Genomic DNA, 11,659 nt, shown 5'->3' on the forward strand with positions numbered 1-11,659 from the left:
ATGTGTTCCATCTGCTATGTCTACTGTATCTAACATTAATCAACTTATATTTTAAACAAAATCAACCATTTAATTAGTTTAGCATTCATATCTAAAATGTAAATTCAAGTAAACATATAAACTAATGAATACTTGTTTTTTTTTTTAAACATATTCTCGGTAAATCCAAATTATAATAATTTGGGTCAAATTTGAAATTTCCATGATCTCGCGTAAATAAAAAATTTACAGTCAAGTCAGGTGGATAATCATTGGAAAAAGGTGTCCACTTAACTTCCATTTAACTCAATCATGGTTCACTGACTTCTTGCTAATAAATCCAAGGAGAGTGGACCTTTCTCTTTTTCTTTCATTTATTTTGCATGTTAAAGTAGAATGTCTTGCTTAGTAATATGATTACATGTTTGCAGCTTTTCTAAGTTAATGTTGGGAACTTGATAAAATATTAGAGTATTTGACTATGAAATATCAAACTCTCTTTGAGACATGCTCAAAAGATCGTGAGAAATAGGTAAATACTCACCTTTTGAACCGTTAATTAAGGAAATTTTAATTACTTTTTAACGCGAAAATATACTTTCGGGCTTAACTTAAAATATAAGGACTCTTTGTAACAAACCTGATATTAATAATCTGAAAGATAAAATAGTAACATGCTATAATCGATTAGACTGCACAATAAAATGTCATTTCTTTTTACAATAGCATTGTACTTATATAACAAATTTTTTAATTAATATTGTACAAGATCGAGTTGCAGCTTACTGCTTACCCTTGATATTGATCTTCCCTTGCCTTTTGCTGAGATAGAGAAGTAGTAATTAAGGTCTCTTTTTCGTGATGCGTATTCCATTTTTAACACAATATTTATATGTTATGCTTAACTTTCCTTTTTCCCAATATTTATATATTAATTATCTTATTAATTATAAATAATTTTAACACATTTCAAATTGTTAAACTGGATATGTTATGCTTACTTTTTTTTTTCATTTCATTTTTCCATTTAATAGAAAGTTGCGGTGAAAGAAATTAGGTTGGTAAATTGTCGAGAAAAACACAAGGAAATTTATTGAAATTGTTGTGTTAAAGAAATTAAACTACTGCATTTCCAGGTTCTCTTATTTGAAATTTATAAAACATTTTCCATACATTTTTCAGTTAAGTTTTCAATATAGCCCTTCTCTAAATAATTAAGCGCCAAGCCGGAGTTAACTAGCAATGTAACTAGAAGTGCCAATTAGCTTTAAGTTCGATATACACTACCGTTTCAGAGTAGTAATGAAACTATGTAAACCCGTCATATATACCAGATTAATTGAAAAGCAAAGGACCAATGAATATTGTATATAGCTTTGTCTGATTGCATGGTAGGGTTCACGTTCATATATATTCCGTCAGTTATGGATTTAATTAAGTTATATATACTCTGATAATATAAATTATTTTGATATTATATGCGTACTTTAACCTATATTTGTGGCAAGTAATCTATTATGTTTCCAGGTTACTAATCTCACTTTTTTATGGACCATTACATGTAGACTGTAGTTATCTTTTAAATGACTTCGATCAGAGGCGGAATCAAGATTTGACTTTTATAGTTTCTTATAACTTCTAGGATAGCAACATCATAGGTGTTACTAACTGGGTTTCAAATTTAATTTTTGTACATATTTAGTGAATTTCTTAATACAAATACAGAATTTGAACTAAAGCTGTTGAATTCGGTCGAGCTCGTCCATCATCGGCTTCTAGCTCCGCCTTGACTTTGACAGTACATTACTGTCAACGTATGGAAGTTAATTGAACTTCAATTATATAGCACACGAAACTGCCGAATTCTATTTAATTTCTTTTTAAGTTTTATTTTTCTAAGTTACTCTAAGCTTCCGAAAAAAGAAAGACTTATGGATGTATAAGATGTGAAAGGTATTGGTTTCGCAACGTTATGATCAAGTGATGCCATATGCGAAAACAACTAGCGACAATATACTAAAGAAATTGAAGAGAATATTGAGGTTGACTTGATAAAAAAAAGCATGTGCAAAATGACTTATCAAGAAACATAAAATTATAGTAAAAACGTTGACATTATGACTCGAAACACTGGGCTTACTTTTCTCATTCTCAACTCCTATAAAAAGGGGTTGTTGCTAATCAAATACCATAGCTCAATACCATTCGATCCAGTATTTCAACAACACATTATTCTCAGTTTAATTATTCAAAAGCAAATGTCTTGGTCATTTGCCCACAATGTTGTGGGAGGTGGGATTTTCTTGGTAATGCTTGTGCCAATAGTAGAGGCCACTCCTCCTGGAATAGCCTACCATCCAAGCCATTCTCATTGCTCTGATGATGAGATCAAACAATGCAAAAATCTTCCACATGTTTGTCCTAAGTTCTGTCCTAACGGTTGCATAACTGAGTGTCGTTCTTGCAAGCCTATTTGCACTGATGGCCCACCTCCACCTCCCTATTCCCCTCCTCCATCAACACCACCTCCACCTGCCTATTCCCCTCCTCCATCAACATCACCTCCATCAACATCTCCCAAGAATTGTAAGTGCAAGAACACGAAATACCCGAGTTGTTATAATCAAGAACATACTTGCCCTAGTTCTTGAACTACGACTTGTCAAGTTGATTGTGTCTGTTGCAAACCTGTTTGCATTAAGTTTCTCTCTTCCACTTATACTTTTTAATGGATTCGACTTATATACATTGATCAATGATGTGTTGTTTTGGCACGACTGTTGTTTTAACTTATTTTCTGGGCTATCGATTTCACTTATTCTGAACGTATAGTAGTTAAGTAACCTGATAGTCTAAAAACTCTTTAGGAATCAAAATTTGGTCTTAAAAGATGATAGTAAAGATCGTTCATGTCCCTATGAACGTGTTGAGAGACCAAAGCTAATTCTTCTTTATCACTAAAACTCTTTAAGGACAATTGTAACTAAATCTCGTTGTTATTGAATTTTAATGGTGGAGTCTGTGACAAGAATTTTTTTCTTGCGGCAATATTTACTTTTTAAGGATGAGATTTTGAACTTTTGATATCATTTTTCATGTTGCTAAAAGTGATTTTTCTTATAGTATATCCAATTACAAAGTCTTTTAATTTATTGGAACACAGGTTGTGACAAGCCAGGAGCAGTTTACCGGGATCCACGTTTCATTGGTGCAGATGGAATTACTTTCTACTTCCATGGCAAGAAGGACAAAGATTTTTGCTTGGTTTCAGATTCTAATCTCCACATCAACGCCCACTTCATAGGAAAACGAAATGAGAACATGAAAAGAGACTTCACTTGGGTTCAATTCATTGGCATCTTATATGGTACTCACAAGATTTCTGTTGGAGCACAAAAGACAGCAACAATGGGATGATGCCATCGACCGCCTCTCCATCAACTTTGATGGTGAAACTATTGCACTCCCCGACAACGAAGGAGAAAGGTAATTAATGTTTAATTATATTATGTCTTAATACGTTCTCTCGTGTGTGCATGAGTCTTTTGACTGATTTGCACAAGTTTTTACATTGGTAGCGTCTTCAAAAGTTAGCCACTTGATCTGAAGTTCAAAATTCAAAAATAAATTTGCAACATGGCCTAATTTTGAAAAAAGAAAAGAAAATTGAAGAACTTCTAAATAAGGCAACAAAATTAAAGTGGCCACCTATTATTAATAAATTATATTCTCCCTCATTTTTTTTTAATTTGAATTCAAGTGTGATCTGATGCTATATTAAATTGTGTGATCATCTCGTTTGAAAGCTTAAGTTATTATACAAAACGCACTATTTATTTAATTATATTATGTCTCAATAGATGGATGTGTGAAACTGGATCAACAACCTCCATTACTCGAATCATCAACACTAACGAAGTTGTAATTGAAGTTGAGAACATTTTCAAGATTACAGCCAAGGTGGTGCCTATTATAGAGAAAGAATCTAGAGTTCATAATTATGGCATAACACAAGACGATTGTTTTGCTCATCTTGAACTTGGGTTCAATTTTTTCTCACTCAGCGATGAAGTAAATGGTGTTTTGGGCCAAACTTATAGAAGGAACTACGTGAGCAGAGTGAAGATGGGTGTTTTAATGCTAGTAATGGGAGGTGACAAAGAGTTTTCAGCTTCAAGACTCTTTAATACTAATTGCTCTGTTGCTAAGTTTCAAGTAGTAAACGAGAGTGTGAGTTCGCTGAATAATTTGGAGATGCCAAGCTTAAAGTGCAATACTGGAATTTATGGACGTGGAGTTATCTGCAAGCGCTAAAGTTTCTTGATTTAACATTAATTGTTGTTCGAATAAAGAGTTAATCGAAAAATAAGGTTAGAAACCAAATAAATGTGAAAGGCGAAAGAATAGTTAGCTAAAAAGAAACCAAAGAAATGTATCAAAAATTATGTTCAATCTTCAATGGAAATGTATTAAAGTTAGGCAAAAAATAATTACTGTTTTTTTCTTTTATTTGGGAAAGCTACATTCTATATTCATGGGAAAGAGCAAAAAACTAATAAAGAGTTAATCGAAAAATAAGGTTAGAAACCAAATAAATGTGAAAGGCGAAATAATAGTTAGCTATAAAGAAACCAAAGAAATGTATCAAAAATTATGTTCAATCTTCAATGGAAATGTATTAAAGTTAGGCAAAAAATAATTACTGTTTTTTTCTTTTATTTGGGAAAGCTACATTCTATATTCATGGGAAAGAGCAAAAAACTAATAAAGAGTTAATCGAAAAATAAGGTTAGAAACCAAATAAATGTGAAAGGCGAAAGAATAGTTAGCTATAAAGAAACCAAAGAAATGTATCAAAAATTATGTTCAATCTTCAATGGAAATGTATTAAAGTTAGGCAAAAAATAATTACTGTTTTTTTTTTTTATTTGGGAAAGCTACATTCTATATTCATGGGAAAGAGCAAAAAACTAATGATGGGGTGAGAGAGGCTCGAACTCTCGACCTCAGGATAACTCAGTACCTATGAGACCTACGCGATAGCCAACTACCCCATGTGTTTGTCTTTCATCATTCTAGACTTCAAGAATCTTGACGTTTTCATTTTCTCAACTCTAAAATGTAAAATCTAGGAAATATAATACATTTGCATTAGTTCAGTATTTTTTCAAATATAAAATTAAATTCTAGAAAACATAATTTCTTATTTAGTTCAGTATTTTTTTTTCAAATCTAAAAAGTAAATTCTAGTAAGAAATAATATTTCAGACTTGAGGTTTTCCTATTGCAAAAAATGAGTACATAATCTTCGAAAAATCCAAATTATAATATGGATCAAAATTGAGATTCCCGTATTCGCGAATGTTAAGTATTCACAATCACTATTGTTCAGTCAAGTGGTTAATTATTGAAAAAGCGTTCACCGTCTTATATTCCATTTTAGCCAAACATTTTGCAATGTTCACTCAGACTTCTTGTTTAGAATCCCAAGGAGCGACCTTTTCTTTTTGTTGATTTATTTTGTATGTTGAATTAGAATGCCTTGCTTAGTAATATGATTACATGTTTGCTGACTTTCAAAGTTAAAGTAGGTAACATGATGGATAATAGAGTATTTGACTATAGAAATATCAAACTTCCTTTAGCGCGCTGAGAAAGACATGTGATGAGTCAAGAAATTATACTCAATGATCTTAAAATGAATGATTTTGAACTTTTGATTTCATTTGTCCCATAACAAATTCTTAAAGTCAAAAGTCAAAATCTGTAAACTTAAAATTTTACCCGCAGAAAAAGTGGGGAAAATAAATCATTATAAGTCACCTCTAAAACCATTCTTGTAAATCACTTGTGACTGTTTAATAAGCAATTAAGCGGAAAAAAGACCAAGAAGGAGAAATTACAGAGCGTAGGCCGGAGTACTTCGTTTAAGGCCACGTATGTTGGACGGTTCAGGCCTTTAATTATTATAGAGAAAATTACAATTTAATTGTTATTCCCGATTTTGGGACAACCATTTAATTGTTACAGAGAAAATTACACTGTAAGTCACGATATTAGAATTAAGCACATAAATAACATATTCTTGTCTACTTACGTTTTCCTCCTACGGTGGCCGAGATTTTATAGTGCTAAAATTTAGGCATATATAACTTCTAAGAAACGAATACAACTCAAATTATTCAAAGAAGTTATGAAAAGCGAAAAATATTTGAATAAATCAAATGCTCATAGAAGATTCATACAAGTCTTCCAGTACTATTGGAACCGGATTCTGTAAAATTTGAATAGCAGTACTACCTGTCAGCGAAGGATTGAATAATAAGGACTTAACTTCTCAAAACGAAGTCAATTAATTCGAGATTGAGGCATAATTTACTTAATAATTGATTAGAATTTTTATGGAACCCACTATATTATTTGACTTGATTAACGTGATATCTATCTTATATGCAGGGTCGTCTCATCAAGATTGGAGGCCTAAAGCCAAACTTCAGAGGGAGACCCTAATTTTATTTTATTTTTAAAGAGAAAGATCGACATATATTTTTATTTAAAGTCTATTTTTCTAGTTTTTTAAGATGCGAAGTCATCAATTGTTGGTTTATAATCGTCTAAGCACAATGCAAAGTTGCTAAAAAAAAATTCAAATTAATTAATTCGAAAAATATTCAATTGACAATATAGCTAATCAATCAAGCGACTAAAAAAATTTCTTCTCTTTTTTTCTTTTATAAATATTGTGCACCCCCTCTTGTCTCAATTTATGTGACACAATTTGGATTTCAATAGTCCAATTTCTTTATTTTATCGTGAATTCAGACATACAATCTTTAAATTTTTTGAAAAATAATTTACATATTTAGAAGCTACATAAAAGTACCATAAATCACAATAATTTTTTAAACAAATTAGCATGAAACTTAATAAAAAAATGAGGCCCCAAATATTTGGGGGCCCAAATCATTGCCTTAGTGGCTTTGGCCTTGGGCCGGCCCTGCTTATATGCAGTCAGTTTATAGGGGTTTGATTGATCCCTTAATGCAGAAAGGTCAGTCACTATTGTGGCATGCTTTTGAAAATTCACTCAAATGTTTACTCACCTATTACTACTTTTGATTTCACAGTATATATAATTGTGCAACGCTGCATGTAATTAAAAATAACTAAATTCAACATATGAAGCAATTAGAAGTCACTATATATGGAAGTAAAGTGTCTACCAATATCAAATTGGAAGGGAGGATAAATTAATTAATTTAAACGTAACTAGGAAGTGCTAACTCTAAGCTTGATTTAACCAAAAAAAAAAATAATCTTTAAGCTTGATATACACTACAATATTTTCAGCTAATTACTCTTATTTAATGCGGAGTATATAATTTTTTTCCTATATCGTCATTGACCAGTTTTCCCGCAACAAGCTGTAGCTAGAAGATAAGACAGTGTAACATTTTTTTTTTTTTTGGGTATAGCCTCTGATATTCGGTACTCATCGGCCCTATAAATTCATATTTGTGTTGCGTAAGACCAATCAAAAGGGAGAAAAGTCCTACCACGGATTTTTCCATTCTCCGAACTCGAATCCGAAATCTTTAATTAAGGGTAAAAGGATCTCATCAATCGTACCACACGCAGTGGCGGAGTCAGAAATTTTGGTAAGGTTGTTCAAATGTTGACGAGTATATAATTTTTTCCCAATGAATGAGTGCAACAATTTTTTTTTAATATCATCACTGCACACTCGCCTAAAAATTTATGGTCCATTTGATTTCATAAGTTATTCTTGATAAATTTCATTGCTAGAAAATTCTTATGGCGATTACAGTTTCAAATGACAACAACAACAACATACCCAGTGTACGTAATCCCACAAGTGGAGAACAACAAGGGACATTCCAAGAATGTTACAAAGCGAGAGATAACGACTAATTAATATTCTTTGGAAAAAAAAAGGAAAGAGAACAAAGTTGGATAATTAAAATGTTCACGGAAGTAATTACAAAAGAAAAGCGAACAAAATAAGTGGTTGCTAACTTGCTATTAGATCTCATCGTCTTCTTTTTAACAATGCATCTTCTTCTTTTCTAGGAAATAGCAAGGAAAGTTGAAAGACTAAAGGAGCTTCAACAAATTAGTCCAACGTAACTCCAAACCAACATAGGAATAAACCAAATGCAAATCATAACTCAAATACGAATAAGTTTAGTCGGAACATGGAAGAAAATAAGTGCAAATACAAATCAACCAAGTAGCTTCAGACATTATTTGTATGTTTTCTTTTAAAGAAAGAAGATGACCAGCATTTGACGCAAGCTTCAAACCGTGACTTTTAGATAAAATTGAACACCCTTTACCTCTAAGTTATCTATCTCAATTATTTTAAGGGTGTTCAAAATTTAATTTATATCCAATTAACTATAATATATAATCCATATATTAGTACCATTTTCCAGCCAAGGGTATGCAGGTGACAACCCTTGGCCATGAGTGGCTCCGCCACTGACCACACGCCTTCCGTTGGTGATAATAGTTATCGTTACTATAAGTGTTGCTGCTAACTACAGATATAGCTAGCTAAAGATGCTCACATGCAGATTGAAGGAATAAAAACATACATCATACTAGGGGTGGCGAACGGGTGGGTTTGGTTGGATTTGAGCAGGTTGAAAATGATTTGAGCAAAAACGGGTTGGGTTTCAACCCGCCCATATTTCATGTGTGCAAAATATGGGTTGGGTGATAAATGGGTGAGTTGATTATGGGTTAGCCCATATTATATAAGTGTAATATTATTTCTAGTGTAATGCTTATAATTTTTTCATATATTTATAATAAATATTTTGAAATAGAAATTCGGGGGTGACGGCAGGGTGGTGGTGGTGGGGGGAGGGGGGATTAGAAAAAAATTCTCACTTTTATAATTTTTTATAAAAGTAAGATAAAATACATGAAATAGAAAATGTGGGGAGGGGGGTCGGAGTGGGAAGTGAATTTCTCATTTTTTATAAAAAAATTATTAAAGTAAGATAAAATATATAAAATAAAAAATTTGGGTGGGGGGGGTGGGGGGGGGGGGGTAGGGTCGGCGTGGGAGGTAAGAATTATTTTTTCAGTTTTTATAAAAATAAAATAAAATATATGAAATAAAAAATGTGCGCGGAGGTATGGCCGGAGTGAGAGGTAAGAAGAAAAATTATCATTTTTTATTTTATTTTATAAAAGTAAAATAAAATATATGAAATAAAAAATGTGTGTGTTGGGGGAGGGAGGGTGGTAAGAAAAAAAATTCTAATTTCTTATAATTATTTTACAAAAATAAAATAAAAAATATGAAAAATAAAATGGGGTAAGAAAAAATTTCTCATTTTTTATAAATTTTCAAAAATAAAATAAATATATGAACTAGAAAATTCAGGAGGGGGGGGGAGGGGTGGGACAGGGTGGTGGTAGTAGGGTGGGCGGTATTGGTGAGTGTATGGGGGGAAGGGTTAGGGGAAGGTTGGGAGGGGGGAGGGAGAGTAAGGGGTGCCTTAGAGGTGGGTGGGGTTGGTAGGGAGCAGGGATAGGGGTGGGTGGGGGGTGTGTTGGTATGTTTTTGATCCATCCAAAAAATATTTTCCCTCAATTTTTAAGCCTACTTTGAGTTAAATGAGTTGTTATTGGGTCTAGTAAGTTAATAAATGAATACCCATATTTTAGCTATATTTGCCTATATTTCTATTGGTTAAAAAGAGACTTGAGGCTCATATTTACCCAACTAAAATATGAGAGACCCAAAACTCACCAAAATGTGAGTTAAATAGGTTAATTTTCTAAATATGAACTGAAATTACCACATATACACCACATACTTTGTGTGTAGTCTGATGAAATTACGCAAAAACCTCATACTACCCCCCCCCCCCCCCCCCCCCCCACCAACCCCAACAATATCACCCTTGCAGACTTAACCTTTGAACTCGAAACGACCCATCAAATTATTGGGTCAAAATAAGTCAAAGTAGTAGTATAAAAGGGCAGGGGAGCTGAGTCATGTTGGACGGATGATAACTAGAGGTGTCAGAATAGGCTGGCCCAGCCCAACCCAACCTAGTCCTAAAGGGCCAAAGAATTAAATAGGCTAGGACGGGCTGACCCTTTTAATTGAAGGGCCTGCAACATGGCAGCCCAACCCAGCCGTAGACGGGCCGCGGGCTAAGACAGGCTAACCCTTTAAGTTTTTTCGTCTCCCAAAATAATATTTTCTAAGTGATTTTTGGTACAATTTGAACATCAACCTTTTGCAATATGAAATAGAAGAAAGTTTTGCAATATGAAATAGAATCTTCGACTACCCATTCTTGCGCAAATCCATATCATAGAAGAAAAAATTCAAGAGAACAAATAAAAATTATCATTTTTAATCACTAATTCAGATCACGTTCAAAAGAAATTAAACATAATATAAATTCTAAGACTAAAAAGTATTACTCCATTTCTAATTACTACTTAGTACTAAGTACATTCTTTTTTCTCATTACTTTTTATATTTTTGTTTATTTTACTTATATGTTTTTAAAAATTAATTAATTTATTATTCTTTTCTGGCCTCAAGGGCTGGCCTCAGCCCAACCCTTGAGGCCAACGGGCCAACAGAGGCTGGGCTTTTGAGTCTCACTTCTATATGGGCCAAAGAAATCTTAGTCCAACCTTACTTAAAGGGAGATTGACATATATATACATAAAAATAGAGTATATTTACAAAATATGACGATACTTTTCAGTTTACAAAACATATACGAAATTTTTTGGTCAAGGCTTAAAATTTTCGCTCAAAACTTTGTGTATGAAATGTGCATATGTCGCTCAAATATTAAAAATTTTGCTCAATATTTTGTGTATGAAAACTGTATGAAATATGTATATCTCGCTCAAAGCTTAGAATTCTCACATTTTTCATCTATGAAAACTGTATAAAAATGATATGAAATATGTATATAAATGTATTAAAGTTGTATAAAGTTCATATTAGATTTTTGGAAATTTAATACAACTACAACAACATTGTATACAACTTTCATACAATATTCGTACAAATTTAATACAAATACGACATATAAAATTTAAGATACAATTTTCTGTAAAAAGTCACGGTCCTACCATTATTCATACAATTTTATGTTTTACATAAATCACGAATCCACCATTGTTCATACAATTCACTACCTAATCTCCTAATTCAACACCTTGAGATCTAAAATTCACGGGAGTTCGAGTTGGTCTGCTTAGCAAATCATCGAACACCTAGAGATCTTATGAACATTGATCTCTGAAGATTGAATTTTGTTTGCATATAGTTTGAACCAATAAAGTTTTCTCTTTTTCTCTTCGACTCCCTCTTCCACAGTAGATCAAATTGCTCATTTTCATCATTTTTACCAAGTAAAATCAAGATGAAAAATACTCTTGTTTTCCAGTATTTATAGATTTGAGATTGAAGAAAAACCCAAATCGAAGATATTATTGGAGGTAAAATAACCACGCCATAAAGAAGAGTTGCTACAATTATCGGAGGAGATTGAATTGTAAACAGATCTAGCAAATGAGCAGAAAATGGAAGAGTCGGTCCATAAACAGAGAACTGGGAGAAGGGGATGGAAAAGGTAGGGCGGCTGATGAAACAGAGAATGGGAATAGG

At 32.6% G+C, this 11,659-nt stretch overlaps 1 pseudogene; it reads left to right on the forward strand.

Moving 5' to 3' along the window:
- The first annotated feature begins 2,237 nt into the window (after positions 1–2,237).
- On the forward strand, positions 2,238–4,293 carry LOC132644675 (uncharacterized; annotated as a pseudogene).
- The last annotated feature ends 7,366 nt before the right edge of the window (positions 4,294–11,659 follow it).

The sequence above is a fragment of the Lycium barbarum genome, chromosome 6 (assembly GCF_019175385.1).
Source record: "Lycium barbarum isolate Lr01 chromosome 6, ASM1917538v2, whole genome shotgun sequence".
NCBI classification, from domain to species: Eukaryota; Viridiplantae; Streptophyta; class Magnoliopsida; order Solanales; family Solanaceae; genus Lycium; species Lycium barbarum.